This window comes from Chrysemys picta, chromosome 18 (assembly GCF_011386835.1).
Source record: "Chrysemys picta bellii isolate R12L10 chromosome 18, ASM1138683v2, whole genome shotgun sequence".
In the NCBI taxonomy this organism is placed as follows: domain Eukaryota; kingdom Metazoa; phylum Chordata; order Testudines; family Emydidae; genus Chrysemys; species Chrysemys picta.
In genome coordinates this window covers 1,689,786-1,710,157 of record NC_088808.1, presented here as the reverse complement: position 1 = coordinate 1,710,157, position 20,372 = coordinate 1,689,786, and the positions used below count along the sequence as shown (strand labels likewise).

The window sequence follows — 20,372 nt, the reverse complement described above, 5'->3', positions numbered from 1 at the left end:
GAGGCCAATGAAGGTATTAGGGATACTAGCACCGTGACAGAGGGGCATACAGGATGGGGGATTACCATATCCGAGGTAGAAACAAAACTTGAACACCTTAATGGGGCTAAGTCGGGAGGACCGGACGATCTTCATCCGAGGATATTGAAGGAATTGGCGCAGGAAATAGCAGGCCCATTAGCGATAATATTTAATGAATCTGTAAACTCGGGGGTGGTCCCGTTAGACTGGAGAATAGCTAATGTGGTTCCTATTTTCAAGAAAGGGAAAAAAAGTGATCCGGGTAACTACAGGCCTGTTAGTTTAACATCTGTAGTGTGCAAGGTGCTGGAGAAAATTCTGAAAGAGAAACTAGTTGAGGACCTTGAGGTTAATGGCAATTGCGATAAATTACAACATGGTTTTACGAAGGGCAGATCGTGCCAAACAAATCTGATCTCCTTCTTCGAGAAAGTAATGGACTTATTAGATAAGGGAAATGCGGTGGACCTAATATACCTGGATTTCAGTAAAGCGTTTGATACTTTACCCCATGAGGAATTATTGGTTAAACTGGAAAAGATGGGGATCGATATGAAAATCCAGAGGTGGATAAGGAATTGGTTAATGGGGAGAATGCAGCGGGTCGTATTGAAGGGTGAACTGTCAGGTTGGAGGGAGGTTACCAGTGGAGTTCCTCAAGGTTTGGTTTTGGGACCCATTTTATTTAATCTATTTATAACTGACCTCGGAACGGATTGCAGGAGTGGACTGATAAAGTTTGCGGATGATACGAAGGTGGGAGGCGTTGCCAATTCGGAGGAGGATAGGGATATTCTGCAGGGAGACTTGAATGAGCTTGTGAATTGGAGTATCAGAAATAGGATGAAATTTAATAGTGAAAAGTGTAAGGTGATGCATTTAGGGATGACTAACAACAATTTTAGTTACAAGCTGGGGACGCATTGGTTAGAAGTAACGGAAGAGGAGAAGGACCTAGGGGTCCTTGTAGACCGCAGGATGACTATGAGTCGACAATGTGATGTGGCGGTGAAAAAAGCCAATGCGGTCTTGGGATGCATTAGGCGAGGTATATCTAGTAGGGATAAGGAGGTGCTGCTTCCGTTGTATAAGGCGCTGGTGAGACCTCATTTGGAGTACTGTGTGCAGTTCTGGTCTCCCATGTTTAAAAAAGATGAACTCAAACTGGAACGGATGCAGAGAAGGGCCACTAGGATGATCAGAGGAATGGAAAACCTGTTGTATGAAAGGAGACTAGAGGAGCTCGGGTTGTTTAGTCTGACAAAACGAAGGCTGAGGGGGGATATGATTGCTCTCTTTAAATATATCAGAGGGATAAATACAAGGGAGGGAGAGGAATTATTCCAGCTTAGTACTAATGTGGACACGAGAACGAATGGATATAAACTGGCCGTGGGGAAGTTCAGGCTTGAAAGTAGACGAAGGTTTCTGACCGTCAGAGGGGTGAAATATTGGAACGGCCTTCCGAGGGAAACGGTGGGGGCGAGGGACCTGTCTGGTTTTAAGATTAAGTTAGATAAGTTTATGGAGGGAATGGTTTAATGGTAAAACATATTAGCAAAGGAATACCAAGCAAAGGCAGGTAAATAGTATAATGGCTAACAGGGGTCAGGCTGGAGACTCTTGCCTACATGCTCGGGGTCTTACTGATCGCCATATTTGGGGTCGGGAAGGAATTTTCCTCCAGGGTAGATTGGCTGAGGCCCTGGAGGTTTTTCGCCTTCCTCCGCAGCATGCGGCAGGGATCGCTAGCAGGAGGGTTCTCTGCCAATTGAAGTCACTAAAACACAGGATTTGGGAACTTCAACAGCAGAGTCAAGGGAAGGGGTAGGGACGGTTTTGTGGCCTGCAGCATGCAGGGGGTCAGACCAGATGATCATAATGGTCCCTTCTGACCTTAAAGTCTATGAGTCTATGGAAGTGTCTCAACTGGTGGTTTCTTAGAGGTAGAGCCCCATCTCCCCTGTCTCTAATTGCTGGTTTAGTCTGCCTCCAAGGCTACAAACAGCAGAGTACCCAATGTCATGGATCTGTGGAATTCATTACTCCAAGAAAGGAAGTTTTCAGATAAGACATGGATAAATTTTCCTATTCTCTTCCCTAGGGAGCGCCTTTTCTGAACATCATAATAGGGGAGTTTGCTATAAAGCCCTTCCCTGAGCAGATGGGGGGGTGATGTATTTCTGTTTAACTGATCCTTCCTACCCCACAACCTCTTTCAATTCAGCGTGTTTGAGATAGTCTCAGTTTTGGAAGAAAATGCAAAGATCTGGATAATTTCTGTGTTAAATACAATCCATTATGATAAGCTCTGTAAATAATGACAGGTTTCAGAGTAGCAGCCGTGTTAGTCTGTATCCGCAAAAAGAAGAGCAGGAGTACTTGTGGCACCTTAGAGACTAACAAATTTATTAGAGCATAAGCTTTCGTGGACTACAGCCCACTTCTTCGGATGTATAAACTACAAACCTGTAACCTTCATGTCAAAAGTGGAAAAGCTACTGTCAACTCTGATCTAAGATGGCACTATAGGTGGTCGTCTAGAAAGTTAGGATTTGAGGAATGTTTTGGATTTACAAAAGGGAGACAATGTCCAACAACACTGTGAGTGACAAAGGTAACACATTATGTGAAATATTGCCTGCAAGGAGATGGTTGGACTTATTTTGCCTTGATTCCAGTAACATTTTGCATAAAACAGTTATGCAGAAATCATGTACATTGGCCAAACCGGACAGTCTCTACGCAAAAGAATTAATGGACACAAATCTGACATCAGGAATCATAATACTCAAAAACCAGTGGGAGAACACTTTAACCTGTCTGGTCATTCTATGGCAGACCTGCGGGTGGCTATTTTACAACAGAAAAACTTCAAAAACAGACTCCAACGAGAGACTGCTGAGCTGGAATTGATATGCAAACTAGATACAATCAACTCAGGATTGAATAAGGACTGGGAATGGCTGAGCCATTACAAACATTGAATCTATCTCCCCTTGTAAGTATTCTCACACTTATCAAACTGTCTGTACTGGGCTAGCTTGATTATCACTTCAAAAGTTGTTTTTTTTTTTTCTCTTACTTAATTGGCCTCTCAGAGTTGGTAAGACAACTCCCACCTGTTCATGCTCTCTGTATGTGTGTATAAATAGCTCCTCAATATATGTTTCACTCTATATGCATCCGAAGAAGTGGGCTGTAGTCCACGAAATCTTATGCTCTAATAAATTTGTTAGTCTCTAAGGTGCCACAGGTACTCCTGTTCTTTTTGCAGAAATCAGCATGGCCTGAGCTGCTTTTAATACATACAATCTGGGATGTAAGAGTGAAAAACTGAGTGGGAAAAATTTAAGATGGAGAAAATTCATGAGATATGTAAGGATTGCTCTTTGGACTAATCTTGTTCACTTTGGGGATGATATTATGAGGTTCTGAATACCCTAAATACCCACTGAATTCCATGAAAGATGAGAGACCTTACATCTCCCAAATGTATTGGTGATCTTTATATGCTCAAAATTCACTGATGCAAAGTTGCAGAGGCCAATTGTGGAGGCTTCATCAGAAACCTGAAAGAGAATCCTCAAATGTTCTTTTTTGCAAAATACTGAGTAGAAAATTAATAGTGGATAAAACCTTGGACCCATTGCTTAACATTTATGCCTAAACCTCTAACCATAATACTGGGGTGCAAACTAAGATTCTAAACAAGCCAACATGAAACTATTCTGGCACTGTTTTAGGAAATAGAAAGGTCACATTTGGAGTATCCAGAATAGTTCTGTTTACAGAATTATGTAAAAGTCTGGAAATGGACATAGTAAAGCAAAGAAAAATAAGAAATGGAACTCAAATGACCTTGAATTATCAGCATTTAAAGAAACTATGCCTGTATTCATTAGTAAAAGAGGATACACACCTTAACATTAAACATACATATTAAGTGGCTCTTGGGTTTCTTAAAGTTGTTTTCTATTTAATATTGTATGTATTGTAGTGATTGTCAGCAGTGACTGCTGAACAGTAATTATGTTTGTAAAATGTTTTCCACAATGGCTCCTTATTTTCATTTGCTGAGAACTTTCTGAACATTTTTGATTTGGGCAAAACTTTTGCAGGCATGGCCTTTGTCCAAAGTTTAGGTTTTTTTTTTTAAAGGTGTCACTTTGAAAGTTAAAAATGTAGTCTGGACTGAGGCCTATGGCCTTTGGTAGGTTAAATGCTGTTTGGTTTTGAGCTCATCAAGTTACAACTATTTGAAATCCCATTTGGAACTTGCAAACAGAAACAATCCTTAAGTCACCTTCTGCCTGACTGGTGAATGTTAACTGGCAAACTGTGGGTTTTGTTTTTCTTCTTCCTTTTTCTCCCTAAACCAATAAAATAAAAAATAAAATAAAAATCAGGGAAAGTAACTGTGACAGGTTGGACCCCACCTTCTGGGATGCCAACTGATGTACTAGGATTTCACTGAGCCCGCCTGCTGCACTAGCCTCGGCTCCCTCTCCCTATTTTGCTGAATCAGGCTCTCTGGTCTCTGGAAGCACCAGCCGTAGAATCACACAGAGTCTGCAAACAACTCTCTATGGGAAGCTCAGCAAGGAAATGGTCCAGCGCTCAAGTGCAGCTTCCCTCTGGAAAGTACACCCAAAATAATGTTGTCTTGCGCTGTAGATAAATCTATACAACATAAGCTCATAAATTCGCCCCCTCCCTCAGTGTGCAGGAAGATATGCACAACTTCTTTCCCTCCCCCGTTATAAATTGCACAAACTTGGTTAAGTTATAAACAAGAAATAAGTTTATTAACTATAAAAGGTAAATTTAAGTGATAAGGGATAGCATCTGTGAGACTTCAAATTGTGATACAGAGATAGGCATCTTTAAAATCTATTGAACTCAGGCAGTCCTTGTTGAGGGCAGCATCAAGGTCTCCATCTTGAATTTTGATTTCTACAGGCCCATGAAGAGCTACTCAATGGCAAAAAACTGCTCTGTAGACTTATTTATTTATTTTTAACTAGGAGGAATATGGGGTAAGGTCTTGTTTCTTCTGAAAAGGGGCACAGTTTCAATTGCTTCAATTCAAAAGAGATCTAAGATGATTGTCTGCATACCCTAACTCCTCCTCTTCCTCAGCCAGAAGCTTTTAGGCTTGTGATTTATTTATGTACAGGGTGAAAGAGACCATCCTTGCAATGCTGTCCATGGACGTTAGCACTGCTTATGAAAGTAGGTGGGGGCACTTAGGATGTCAGATGACACGGTTGTTGTTTTTTATTTATTCTTGTTGGCCTGATGCCCCCAATAGTTTTCATGCCCAAAAGAGGGGGCTGAGATTATGCCTGCCTGGACCTGGATGTCTGTGAATGGGCCTGGATAGTAAAGATGCCACTCTTTCAGGTAAACATTTTTCACACTTAGAAACAACTAGCCCCTGATCACGAGGGAAAAGGCACATTTATCTTTGGTAGTGATAAATTTTGACTGGTGGACACTGAGGAACCTTATAGAATGGAGGCCACAGCAAGTTAGGGGTAGAAAGAAAGTTATGGTGGGCCAAGAGGATCCTCACTGTCTGTTGGTTGTTCCACATTTGGGAAGTTGTCCCTTTCATCACTCCACAGTCATCTGCTGGGGGAAGGAGGTAGAGGTGGTAGCAAGGCATGACAACCTGCAACAGAAGCTGGAAGCAATAACCAGGACAGTAAGGCCTGATATTCCCAGCTGCTGCTGTGGGGTGACAGCCCAAAAGCTAAGATACACAGCAACCCGCAGCAGCGGCTGGTAGTTTATCAGTCTTTTTAGATGTGGCAGGAAAATCCCAATTCCACTATTAGACACTCAGGGCTGTATGAAGAGGGATGTATAACTATAGCTTGTCAGAGGCATCTGCAGACCTTTACAATTCAGAATAGTCAGTACACTTTTGCCTGAAAGTCTATTCTCTGCATGATTTGATGTTGTTGGCTTTTTTGTGTTTTTTTTTTTTTTAATATTTGAGTCTTTAGCTCTGGTTTGGAGCATTGGCCTTCTCCTGTAAGGAGAAAGAATTTCCTTTGTGGGACTGTGTGTATGCATGCCAAGAGGAGACCGCACTTGCCTATGATCTGGTCTTTTCTGCATTGATTTGCTGTGCCGCACTCAGTGAAGATGAGCCGGTGAACCCAAGCACTGGCAGATTAGCCCCTCTGGAGCACTCCGTGAAGGTATGCTGGGGAACTAGTTGCTCAGGATACCTGTTTTGCTGCACTCTGCAGATTTATGTACTTTGAGGGAAACAGATTCTACTTTGTACCTGTCAGAGTATCTCCTAGGGAAAATCCCTTGAATCAGACTCTTCAGAAGAAGGGGATTGGGTTTTTTTATCCCTTTACGTTTGGGCGATTCAAGGGGTCTGAACACCTGTGAGACCGCTTTCTTATGCATCCCTTTGATTCTCCACCTCAGAAGCAGAGAGAGAAATTTCAGACTGACAGCACCTGGAATGGGGTGAAGGGATCTTGGAGTTACTCTTTTGAACAGATGTCTTGCCCTGAGAAAGAGGAGATTCAGACTGGAGGTTTGGGCTGGACTGCTCCAGAAGAGGGCTTCCTTAGGTCCCACGCTTTAAGGCAGATTCCTAGATGGTGACCTCACCCCAGGCGCCTCGGGTGCAGCCCTGGAAGTTCACAGGGAGTCCCTGGCCATTTGCTGCACTGGCAGACAGCGCTGGGCTGATATTGCTGGCAGGGAGTAGCTTTGATCCACTGCAGGGCTGAGCTGGGGGGCATGCTGTAAAATGAAGGAAAGGGCTGGGCTCCCTTCCTCCACAGTACTATAGGGGAAGGCCAGGCTCCAGCAGCTGAATGGGAAGCATCCCTGGCCCTTTGCTATTGTGCCTCAACTTACATGGGGAGAAGGGGGAGAGAGGGAGTGGCTTCTTGCTGGTCTCGGGGCTGCAGCTGTAGCTTGTGCCAGGCTCAGGGGATTTTGCTGCTGAGCTGCTGCCACTGCTTCCTGGGTGCTCTCCTGCTCAGGGAGGGAGGCTGCTGCAAACCCTGCCCAAGCCTGAGCACTTGAGAGAGGGTCTCAACAGAAGAGGAACAGATCTCCAGGCAGGCACTTGTCAGCGGGGTTGAGTGTCTGGCTTTTCCTCACTTCGCTTTCTCTGCCCTGGTGCCCTCTGTGTGAGTGAGCAGGGCAGAGCGATCCCAGTGACGGAGGAGAAAAGGAATCCTCTCTGCTGATAAAGGCAGCCCCTGAGAGCCTGGAGATTTTAAGCCTGCCCCCCTTTTCTTCTTATTCAAATTTGCTCTGCAGCAGGGAGGAGCTGGTCTGCTTGACTGAAGCTGGGAGAGGCAGACAAAATCTGGAAGCTTCTCAGAAGTGGAGCCAGACACACCTCTCCTGCCTCTGACTGACAGATTTGATCTGCCTCCAAGACTGCACAGAGCAAAGGACCCAATGTCAGGGATCTGTGGATCTCATTACAAATAAGAAAGTGACAGATTTCAGATGTGCCTAAGATTCTCTTTAGGCATCTGTGATGAGGTTTTCTTTACACTCATCATCAGCTTCTTTCCTTTGTCAAAATGTTCAACACACCATGATTTATTCAGAAAGCAATGTTTATTTTCTGCCCAGAAGGCTTCTTTATCTGTCAGACATCCCTCTTTCACCCTGGTTTCTTGTTTGTGCCTTCCTGCATACCCATCACATATGAATGGAGTGTAAAGCACCCTGCTTTTTCTCAGATGCTACCTGGCTATTCCACTGCACAGAGCTATTTAAACTGAACAAGGGTATTATCAGGTGAGGCTTGCCCGCATGGGTACATTTTAAATGATGGGACTCAGGATTATAATGCATTAATCCAAAATAGGTGTGAGGTAATGAAGACCATATAACTGTTACCGTCAAATAGTGTGGACAATTTGCATGCTAACATTGAGAATGCTTTTCCAAGTGATAGAAGCATTTCACAAAAGTACTAGTGAAAGAAGGATTTTATCATTAGTCTAACAATATTTGTTTTTTTCCTTAAAGTCACAGGATTTTTTCCTGATGTCATGTGATTATGCAAGAATCTCAGCATTCTTTTTAAAAAAACGTTTCTACCCTTTATGCTTTACAGAAAAAAAATCTGGAAAACATGAACTCTAAATTCTCAGAAACCAGAAGGCAAATAAAGAACCCAAACATTTATACTTGTAAAAAATCTTGTGATTTCTAAGCCAACCTCATGATTTCTTAGAGTCCAACTCATTATTTTTGAATGCTTCAGATTGACACTCTTTCCATCTGCTGATTGGGCAGAAAGGAACCACCTGATTCCAGTGTTACCAACTCACAGAAGTAACAAAACTCTTCTTCTCCCCTCCCCCCTTTCCAGTTTTGGTTGTGGTTACAAGGGTGAGAAAGAACCCAGACACAGGGTCATCCTTAGGATTTATGGGGCCCTATGTAGTAGTATTAAACTGGTGCCCCTATGCCGACTTGGGGCACTGCCGCCATCCCCACCCGCAGACCCCCAGAAGAACCCACACACACACATTGCTGACACACAGCAAGCTTTGTATGCAGCAGATGCTGCCGCAGCCTGGGCTTGCAGCCTGGGGTGGGGGGAGGGGCAGGGACGAGGCAGAAAAGGCATCAGATGGGGACCATCCCATTTGTTGATAGTAGAGTGTAATGCACCCTGAGACCCACTTCGAGATTCTCTGGGTGGAGATGGCCTGCCCTTTAAGTCTCTCCGCTATGGCCACAAATAGTCTAGGACAGCGGTGGGCAAACTACAGCCCGTGGGCTGGATCTGGCCCGCGAGATTGCCAGCCTCGCGCCGCTCCAAGAAGTGGCGGGCACCACGTCCCTGAGGCCCCTGGGAGGGGGGGCAGAGGGCTCCGCGTGCTGCCCTCGCCTGCAGGCACTGCCCCCGCAGCTCCCATTGGCCGAGAACGGAGAACCGCGGCCAATGAGAGCTTCAGGGGAGGTACCCGCAGGCGAGGGCAGCACACGGAGCCCTCTACCCCTCCTCCCCCAAGGGCTGCAGGGACGTGGTGCTGGCCGATTCCGGGAGCGGCGCGGGGCTAGGGCAGGCAGAGAGCCTGCCTGAGCCCCGCTTTGCACCGCTGCCACCTCAGAGCCGCTCAAGGTAATTGGTGCGAGGCTGAAGCCTGCACCCCGAACCCCTGCCCTGAGCCCCCTGCCACACCCCACACCCCTCCTGCACCCCAACCCTCTGCCCTGAGCCCCCTCCCACTCTGCACCCCTCCTGCACCCCAACCCCCTGCCCTGAGCCCCCTCCCACACTCTGCACCCCTCCTGCACTCCAACCCCTTGCCCTGAGCCCCTTCCTCCACACCACACACCACACCCCCTCCCACACTTCGCACTCCCTCCTGCACCCCAACCCCCTGCCCCAGCCCTACATTCATGGCCCTGCATGCAATTTCCCCACCCACATGTTGCCCTCGGGCCAAAAAGTTTGCCCACGCCTGGTCTAGGAGACTTCCGGAAGGGCTTCATCCTCTGTAGGTAAAAGACTAGGGCCGTACAGACATTGAGGGAATGAAGCTACTGCTCCTCATCTGAGGTGTGCCGTTTGGGAAAGAAGGTTGGCAAATATATGCACGGACAGCGAGTTGTATGGGCCCATGGTGCCTGGGCTCCTGCAAATTCAGGGCCTAGGGGCCCAGCTCTCCCAATGTTTGGGGCGGGGTCACCGCCTGGCCCCGCCTGCCCCTTCCCCCGAGTGTCCATGCCTGTCCTGGGCAGCAGGCAGCTGCCCCCAGCAGCTCTGCGCTGCGCTCCCTCACTGGCCACTGCCGGCTACAAGGGAGCAGGGGCAGGCTGAGGCGCCTGCTGCGGGAGGAAGGAGGCGCATGGCAGTCCCTCCTCTCCCCACAGGCAACTCCAAGTTGACCCCCTGAGGGAGGGGGCAGGCTTATCCTTGCTGAACCTCTGGAGCAGCAGCCTGGTGGGGCTTAGGTGAGTGTCGTGCCAGGGAGGAGCCTCCCACTTCCCCGGAGCTCACTGGTGCCAGAGGGGAGAGGGCTGGGGGAAGTTCTCCTCTCTGGCCCCCCACCCCAGCCCCAGACTAGCCTGCCTGCTGCACCCCAAACTCATCCCCTGCCCAGCCTCATGCCATGCACCCCAACCCTCTGTCCCAGCCCAAGCCCACACCCAGCACCCAAACCCCCCTCCCGTACCCAGAACCTCAAACCTCCTCCCGCACCTCAACCCCCATCCCAGTCCAGAGCCCACACCTAGCACCCAAACTCCCTCCCTGAGGTCGCACTCCTCCCGCACCCAAACTCCCTCCCAGAGCCTGCACCCCAAGACCCCTCCTGCACCCCAACCCTCTGTTCCAGCCCAGAGCCCACACCCAGCACCCAAACCCCCCTCCCATACCCAGAACCTCAAACCTCCTCCCGCACCTCAACCCCCATCCCAGGCCAGAGCCTGCACCCAGCACCCAAACTCCCTCCCAGAGCCCGCACCCCTCCCGCACCCAAACTCCCTCCCATAGCCTTAGGCAGGTGTGGGGAGGGGGGCGGGACATGGACCCATTCTGGGCACCACCAAAAATTATACAAACCTGCCACCCCTGAATGTATGGGTTGGTTGAGGAGGTAGTGAAAACCACTTTTGGTAGAAATTTGGGATGGAAGCGCAGTGAAACTTTATCCTTATGAAATGTGGCGAAAGGGAGGGTGCCATCATGGCTCCAAGTTCACCAACCCTCCTTGAAGAGGTGATAGCCATTAGGAAGGCGACCTTCATGGAAAGATGAGAAAGGGAGCAGAAGGCCATGGGTTCAAAGGGAGAATTCATTAATGACGTAAGGACTAAGCTGAGGTCCCACTGAGGAACGATAGGTTGGATGGACGGGTATTTACAGACAAGATCATTCCAGAACTGGGCAGCCAAAGGGAGGGTAAAAACTGAATGACCCTCCACTGGACGGTGGAAAGCACTAATAGCTGCTGCATTCACCCTGATGGAGCTGAGAGCAAGTCCTGATGCCTTCAGATAGAGGAAATAGTCCAACAGCATCTGGATGCCAACAGTCTCGGGGGCAAGATCTTTCTGTTGGGCCCAAGAGGCAAAACACACCCACTTACCTTAGTAGGATCATCTTGTGGAGTCCTTCCTGCTATTGGAGAGGACCTCTCATACTGCTGTCGAATATTCTCGTACTAATGGAAGTGTTCATCCAAAAACCAGGTTGTCAGATGAAGCGTCTGTGGATGAGGGATCTGAGTCTGCCATTGTGTTGTGTGAGCAGTTCTGGGAACTTTGGGAGTAGGAGTGAAGGATGTTTCGACATGCAGAGAAGCAGAGGAAAACAGAACTGGCGAGACCAGAATGGAACAATCAGGATGACCATCGCCCTCTCTCATGGGAGTTTGTGAAGGATGCGTGACATGAATGGTAGAGGAGGAAAGGCATAGTTGACCCGGTCCGACCAGTCAAAGACCACGGGGTCATCCTGCGAATGGGCACCAAGTCCTCCCCTTGAGCCATACTGAATGCACTTGGTGTTGGTGTGAGATGTAAAGAGGTCCCTGATCAGAGTTCACCATGGACCAAAAATGTCTGCAATTACCATGTGATCAGTTGCAAAGTTCCTGCTGAGAACATCGGCCATACTGTCCTTGGTCCCAGACAGGTAGGCCACCAACAAGAGGATACAGTTTTCAAGCACCATTTCCAAAGATGCAGAGCTTTCGCACACAGTGCTGGGGACCTTGTGCCTCCTTTCTTGTTTACGTAGTAAACCATAGTGGTGTTCTCCAACATGACAAGCTAGTCTGCTGAGCAACTCCTGAAATTGATGATAGATGACGCAGCTGCATCCAGGGATGACGAGGGGAACCTCTCCAGATTCGCTGGTACTGCCGGAGCCAGGCTGACCACTGCATCATCCAGCCCCGGTTCCGAACGTCTACTTGACAAAGGGCAGGGTGGTGAGACAGGGAAGCGAGATGGTTCTGAAGGCAAATATTGGGGCCACGAGCTCCAATATGGCCAACCTGGTTGATCCTGCTGTTCCTGCAGCTGTACCAGTGGCTCCTGGGATGAGGCAAAGGAGGGTACTGCCACAATGCCGTCAGAATGCTCTGGTAAGCATGCCTTTGGAATGGAAGCAGCGGACTCTGCATAGTGTCCGAATCCTCAGACTCGGAGGAACCAGAGTCCTGTACAAACGGGGTGCCGACAGGACTGATGGAACAGGGTGTGCTGTAGGAACATGACCAGAGGGCAACAGATCCAACACAGGAGAGGGAGCTCGCTTAGCAGGTGAATGGACTGGAACACGTGGAAACCTCATCCAATCCAGGGCAAACTGTTCCTGAGGCCTGGGAGCACGTCCGATTATCCCCTGTGTTAACAACACCCAGTCCATGGATGGACCCAGGGCTGGGAAGGGGGTCTGCCTCAATGCCAACAATTCATGCTGTGCCAGCGGAGCCAATGCAGGAGGGGTGCATGGTTCGGGGACCAACAGATCCAGTGAACAATGAGACTTCTTCTCACTCTTGTGGGCCTTGGGATGTGCTCCTCTTCTGACATGGATGGTACAGCCTCTTTCTTGGATATGGAGGAAGACTTACTGCCATGCTTATGCACATGCTTCCATGTTTCACAGCGAGGCCCAGGCGTGAGGTCTATAGCGCTGGCACCAGTGGATCCCTGACTCCGCAGTAGGAGGCGCACTCCTGGTCTGCTCAGGCCAATGTACAGGAGGGGTTCCCCGGCCATGATCTGACTATGGCCTCATGGCTACATCCATGAGGTGAATCTTAAGGCACAGGGTCTGGTCTTCCCGGGTACAGGCAGGAAAGGAGAGGCAGATACTGCACCTGGACGCAATGTGGGTGAGTGGTGGAGAATTCTCCCAACCTCCAAAATAGCTGTACAGCTAGTGGGGTGCTCATGGGAGCTCAGAGCCAATTTTCAGGCAATGACGTTGTAATTTTGTTTTCCAGATGGCAGTTCTTGTCTAGTATTTGAGCTCTAGTAAACTACTCAACAGAGTTGGAACAGAGCTATGGAAGTGCCCACTGGAGAGAGCAGAGGAAAGAAAAAACACTACTGTAGAGAACCATGCTACTGTACACAGTATTAAAAAGGGCACAGTGTGTTAAGTCATCTCTTTATTAAATCCCTGACTAATTAAACAATCTTCTTGTCAAAGGGGATAGTCATTGTTTGTGTGACTAGGTCTCTGTAAATATAATGAGATAATCTGCCTTTCTCCCTTTTCTCCAATGCCTCTAAACAGCTGGGGTGATGCGCCACATGCCCTACAGGAAGCCTCCACTCATCTGTCACTCTTCTCTGTCCAGCAGATCACCGCTGCTCCAAGCAGCATCAGAAGCCAAGCTGAAGACAATAACGCCTCAGATACACATGCAATCAATCTGTTACCAAGCCACTAAAGAGTTCCTCAGTCTTTGAATAGCTGAGAGAACAATTAGAAAGAAAGAAGATGTGGTTCCTGTAGGGGAAGACAACAAAGGCTGCGTTGATCTACAAATTGCAAGGGAGAGTGTCGAAATACAAGAATTTCCATTAAACACTTTTGACTTCACCATCAAGTAGGAAAGAAGTTTAAAATGATAAAAGCAAAAGCCTTTATATAAGATGTCACCAGGCTGGCTCACTGTTCCACCTGCATGACTGTCTGTTACATTATAGGTCACTAGCCAACAGTTAATGACTTAAAGAGCCACTTCTTCAAAGATGATCTCCAATTCTGGGAGCCCAGTGTCAGCATCACAAGCTTGATTTTCAGAGGCGTTACATATCCACAATTCCAATTAGCTTCCCCAGGAACTGTGGGGATCCAGCACCACCACTCAAAACAGGACCCATTTTACATTACTCAAAATTACAGATCAGTTTTGGAAATGTGAGCCTTTTTAAACCAAAGTACTTTCTTGCAGCCTGAAAGTTTAAAGATTTGTCAACATACACTTCATACCACATTGCTTAAATATGGCAGAGTACCTCCCTCTTCAGCAAATCCTGTGAAAATTCTGCCTTTGGTTACTCCTGCTGAGGGAATCCACTGACTTCCAGCTGTCACAGTTCAATTATCATTGTTTTATTATAGAAATAATAATGTTAATAGCCGTTAGTTGTCCTAGTTAACAACGTCTTTCATGGGAGTTTCTGTTTGTCTATTGCACTATACCAAGATAGTAACATAAAGAGCAAGATAGGTTAAAAGTTTTGTGTAAGAAACTTAAATATACAAGTATTTAGAATTTGAAAATCCAAACTTGGTATTCCAAAAATAAAATGACATCACTTTTAAAATATGCAGCCTTTGGACAATTATTACATCCAGAGTCTTGGGGATTGAGAGTCTGGGATTCAAAACAGGAATGGACAGCCCTCTTTTGAATACCAGACTCTCATTCCCAAGGCTCCAGAGGTAGGAATTGTGCAAAGGCTGCATATTTCTTTCTTAAAGCTAACTTCTAATCACCCCTTGCTGGCTGCAGCAGAGCTCACAAGAGAGTAGTATTGATGACAACATATGTCTCTGCAATCAGAACAATTTCATATGAAACCAGAAGATACATCAAATCCCATGTCTTCAGGTTTTATTACAGCAAAAGAGCCAAAACTTCTGTGTGAGAATTAAACAGAGAGCGAGGGGGAGATCAATTAGTACGTGAAGAGATGATCAAAACACCCTGGAGTAAGCAAAACAAAAATGATCCATGAGGCTCTACAGACTATTAAGCTGGGCAACATACTACAAGCAGGTCACTGATAAGGTCTGATCTAGTGTTTATGTGGGATACAAGGGAGATTAAAATGATAAAGACCAAAGGAGGCACAATAGATACATAAAATCCCTCACTAGCATTCCAGGAAATATCAAAAACAGACTTAGAAGCCAAGACCTCATCTACACTTACAATTTAGATGAACACAACTACATTGCTCAAGCATATGTGCCATAGCTATGCCAACCTAAACCCTGGTGTAGATGCAACTAGGTCAATGGAAGAGTGCTTTCATCAACCTAGCTACTGCCACTTGGGGAGGTGGATAACTGACAACAATTGAAAAACCCCTTCTGTCCCTGTAGGAAGTGTCTACAATATAGTGCTACGGTGCGGTAGCTGTACCACTGTAGTGCCCATAGTGTTGTCATGGCCTAAGAAGCTGGAAGAGAAAGGTTTAGTGCAAGTAAGCAGTTAATTCTTTCTGCACCTGAGCAGCTCTATCCCTCATGACAGACAAGTTTCAAAGAGCCACCCCTGTACTCTGCCAAGCAAACTAAGCCCCTGTTTTATCGCCAGAGGCTAAGGCCTGGTCTATACTACCCACCTGAATCGGCGGGTAGAAATCGACCTCTCGGGGATCGATTTATCGCGTCCCGTCGGGACGCGACAATTGATCCCCGAATCGGCTCTCTAACTCCACCAGCGGAGGTGGTAGTAAGCGCCGCCGACAAAAAGCGGCAGAAGTCGATTTTGCCGCCGTCCTCACAACAGGGTAAGTCGGCTGTAATACGTCGAATTCAGCTACGCTATTCACGTAGCTGAATTTGCGTATCTTAAATCGACTCCCCGCTGTAGTGTAGATGTACCCTGAGTTTGTGACTAGAACACTAATCTGAAGAGTGAGGCAATAGAGTGAGAAAACCTTATCCTGCAATAGACCCACTGATACCAATATACCACCAGAAGGACAAGTCAGAGCTATCCAAGCCACGTGACAGTTAGGATTCTGTGACACAGAGCCCCATTTGTGGTTCACTACTCTGTATCAGCAACTCTTTGTCTGACCAGGCTGGTCGTCAGACAGAGACAATTAAGGTATATTTACTTAAAAAGTAAACAAAGCCATCAACCTAGTGAGTGGGGGAGAAAGTCTGTGACACATTGGCGATCAATATCATTGTAAAATGTACTCATTAGCACTATATGAGGAATTATGAATACTCACTGATATATTATGCTTAAAGTCTGTGACCAAACACATGCAGAAGCAGGTTTTCCCCCAGACAGGAGGAAAGAAAACTATCTACCTGTCTCCAATGTAAAATAAGCATTTTGGAATCAAAACAATGGAAGCCCAATTTACATACAAATCAGCAGGGGGATGGAAACTCCACAGGAAGAAAAACAGCATGAGGTCCTCCTGCATCTTGAAACAGGGTCAATGAACTCAGAGAAATAAGGGGAAACAAAGAGCCATGTTGTATATTTCACATTGGGAGACAATGGAAACCAGCCCCTGTACTTTTGTCGAAGGTACTGACTGAGAGAAAGTCAGCCATGGCTGAAGAAGAAAGATTGGTAAGCAGAGATCCTAGTTTTCTGTGATAAAAAAAAAAAACACAAAATTCTGCATTTTCCCCCAGTTAAAATGAAATGCTGAACTTTAGTTTCCCTGGCCACGATATATATAGGTATCAGTTGAAAACAATGTTTTACTGATATAATTACAATTTTTAAGCTGACAGCCAGAGCCCCATCCATTCTCCTGATTATCCAAATTTTTGATGATCTGATCTGACCCCATTCCCAATTAGATTGGATAACTGAGGTTCCACTGTATAGGTTTTTTATTTTTTCACAAAATGTAAAAACTAAAGAGTCTCTGTAAAAACGCAAATTCTGCATTTTTCCATGACAGATTTCTAGGATCCCTGTTGGTCAGAAATCTACCTTGAACAAAGACTGTAGCTTGTTAAGATAGATCTTAGCCATTAGAAAGCCTATTTTAACTTTTATTTGTCTGTAACCATTTTTATCTTTATCCCTTGTACTTGAACTCACTTAAAAACTCTCTTTATGTCAATAAACTTATTTTACTTTTAATCTAAACCAACTCAGTGCTGTGTTCCAACTGAAGTGATTGTTAGCTCCAATTAAAGTGATATGTGATGCTTCTGTCTCTTTAAAGGAACAATGAACCTTCTTACTTGTCTGAGTGTTCCTGGTGAGGACTGGACACTTCAGGGCAGACAGATTGGAGAAAACTCGGGACTTGGAGTGTGTTGGAGTCAGCTTGCAAGTAGTAACAAGGCTGGTGGAGGCTAGGGTGGGGCTCTTGTGTTATAGGCAGGCTGCTGGGGTCAAGGTGTTGAACCAGGGCTCCACAGCATACAGACACTCAGGTATGTCTACACTACAATTAGACACCCACGGCTGGCTCGTGCCAGCTGACTCTGGCTCGTGGGGCTCAGGCTGGGGGGCTGTTTCATTGCTATGTAGACTTATGGGCTTGGGCTGAAGCCCAGGCTTTAGGACCCTGCAAAGTGGGAGGATCCCAGAGCTCAGGCTGCAGTCCGAGCCCAGAAGTCTACACTGTAAGGAAACAGCCGCACATCCTGAGTCCCCCCCATCCCCTGAGTCAGCACTGTGGATTTTTATTTGCAATGTATACATACCCTTAGGGAACTGCATGCTTATCTGCTGGCTGTTGATGTCCTGGCTGTAAGACACTGCAGCAGAGCATTTAAGCACCCAGAGTTAAAGGGCAGGCAATAGCACAACCTCTCACTGGTCTAAGTTGAACCCCAAAATATCACAGATGCATTAAATCTACTTCTAGTATGGATCCTAAGAGTGTGACTGCCTCTCCACGCTGGCAGTCTCCCTGATTTCACTCAAGAGAACCTTATGAGCCAGAAATTCAGATAGGGATGCTTCTCCTCTACATAAGAACATAAGAATGGCCATACTGGGTCAGATCAATAGAACTTCTAGCCCAGTATCCTGTCTTCTGACAGTGGACAGTGTCAGGTGTTTCAGAGGGAATAAACAGCACAGGATAATTTTGAGTGATCCATCCCATCATCCAGTCCCAGCTTCTGGCAGTCAGATGCCCAGGGACACCTCAAGCATGGGGTTGCATCCCTGACCATCTTGGCTAATAGCTCTTGATGGACCTATCCTCCATGAACTTATCTAATTCTTTTTTGAACTCAGTTATATTTCTGGCCTTCACAGCATCCTTGACAATGAGTCCCATAGGCTTACTGCATGTTGTGTGAAGAAGTTCTTCCTTTTGTTTGTTTTAAACCTGCTGCCTGTTAATTTCATTGGGTGGCCCCTGGCTCTTGTGCTATGTGAAGGCATAAATAACACTTCCCCAGTCACTTTCTCCACATCATTCATGATTTTACTATCATATCCCCATTTTAGTCATCTCTTGTCTAAGCTGAACAGCCACAGTCATTTTAATCTCTGCTCATATGAAAGCTGTTCCATACCTCAAATCATTTTTGTTGCCCTTCTCTGTACCTTTTCCAATTCTAATCTCTCTTTTTTTTAAAAGAGATGACCAGAACTGCACGCAGCATTCAAGGTGTGGGTATACTAGGGATTTATACTGTTGCATTATGCTGGGATACTGCACAGATGTGTCTTTTACTGAAGGCAGAGTGAAGTCCAGGAGGAAATACATACAGTAGAAAAGTCTGTGTTTTACTTTCCATCTGGTCTAGGGTTGCTGCAGGAAAAATTGCAGAAGTATTGTAAAGGTTTTTATTTTAGTCTATCATCAAGAGAGAGATTATAGTGCTATGCTTCAATTAGTAAGTGCCCCTCATCTCAATCCAAGTTAAACTCAACAAGTGTAAAGGAGACATCCCAAAAGAAATCTACCAAAGAAAAGCCAACATGATGTGATCCTAACATACAAAAATGTCCATATTTTTAACAAAGCAGCCTATATGAAATTAGCCTTAAGGCTTTTCTTCCTGCTTTCTCCCTTTTCTGTTTTTCTCTCCCCTCCTCTATACCCCTGCCCCAGCCTCATCGCTGCAGCCAAGTTTTAAACAATACACATGGAAAAGCAGCTTTCAATCTGTTCCTGGAATGGCTAACTTAATGAGGCCACATGGCATCCCAGGGCACTCTGGAGGGAAGGGTTCAAAATGCTTATTAGTGCAGGCTATACTGCTTTAAAAAAATGTCAAAAAAATTTTAACTGGCTATTGTGTCAGCTTCTTCCCCCCTGCTGCCCAAAGAAAAGAGCATCCATATTATTTAAAGAATGAAGTGGTTATGGAAAAATGGAGAGATCCATTTTCCTCTCCAAATTTAAAGATTTATGGAGCAATACAAATCTCTTGCAAAAAGCTGAAGACTTTTGCAAGTATCAAAATGCTCAGGAAACTGTTGCCTAAACAAATACCTGTTTTTCCTGAGGTATATTTTCCAGATAGTAAGAAATCAAAGTTCATTTCAAATTACAACAGATTATAAACAGACTTGCATTCATCCCAAACTGCATATATTAAATGTGTTTGGCCCCAGTGAGTTCAAATTCTATGTGGCAGACTGAAGGAGTTGCCAATCATGGGAAAACTCTACACACGAACAGAAATGTGAGGTTATTGCTTCCTTCTTGAGCAAAGCAGAAAGACACGCTCTCCCATTTGAGGGTATAACAATCCCAGTATTTCGCACCTTTTTTCTCAGAAAAAGAAGTTGCATCTATTTACAATTTACATTGTCCTCTATGTTACCATAAATACTGAAAGCTACTGGTGCTGCTGATACCAGTAATACAAAAATTGCTTTTCCAAAAAAATTTGGTTCGATTGCTGAAATAAGAAATTTTCCTTACCTGTAGTAGCTGTAAGTATATTATAATATATGTAATATGAGCTAAGTATTTAAAACTATGTTAAAAATGCTATTAAAGTTGCAATTCAAGGATGCAAAGGTTGAGAAATATGCCTGTGTGACCTTAATTTTCATCCCTTGGGCATATGATATAACCTTTAATTATATGGTCACATATTTTTTTGTACAGGACTCTTGCCTCATTTAGTGCACAAGCAGTAGCAAAACAAAATGCAATAGCATCTTTTACATATGGTTCTCTTCCATCAGCGGAACCTACTGTATTGGCGACAAATGAAACAGAAAACTGGGAGGACTTTCTAAGGTTTAAGTCTCTTTCCAGTAAATGCTCTGAAACCTTTTCACGTTAACCCTGTGAAGAAAGTCCTCCCCTGGAAAAGCATATGGGTTTGGGGACAATGTTGCCTCATCACCACCTGAAGAGGGTAGCACCAACTTATCTTTGCAGCAACTTGCAGAAGGTGCATTGTCACTAAGCTCACTCACTCTATGAGCTGATCATCACAAAAATGACCTGTCATGTAAAAAGCTAGAATCTGTTTTACAGTAGGGGTGTGGGTAAGCATAAATAAAGGAAAAAACTAACCTTCTGGCCTAGTCTCAGAGCCCTTATGAAAATCTCTCACTGACTAAGGAGTGCATGAGTTAGGGTTACCATACTTAAGGTTTTAAAAACGAGGACACTCCACGGGGCCCTGGACCCACCCCTTCCCCGCCCCAACTCCACCCCTTCCC

General features: G+C 45.8%; 1 protein-coding gene across 7 annotated transcripts in view; it reads right to left on the bottom strand.

Annotated features, from left to right (window-relative positions):
* EXD3 (exonuclease 3'-5' domain containing 3) overlaps positions 1–20,372 on the bottom strand; it is a 685,344-nt gene that overhangs the window by 602,723 nt on the left and 62,249 nt on the right. Inside the window, exon 1 of one of the 7 annotated variants that reach the window (XM_065572492.1) lies at positions 16,124–16,145. The exons of the other annotated variants lie outside the window; for them this stretch is intronic. The gene's annotated coding sequence lies outside the window, so the exon portion shown is untranslated. Of the gene's footprint in view, positions 1–16,123; positions 16,146–20,372 lie in introns of those variants that run through there. 7 annotated transcript variants of the gene reach the window in all.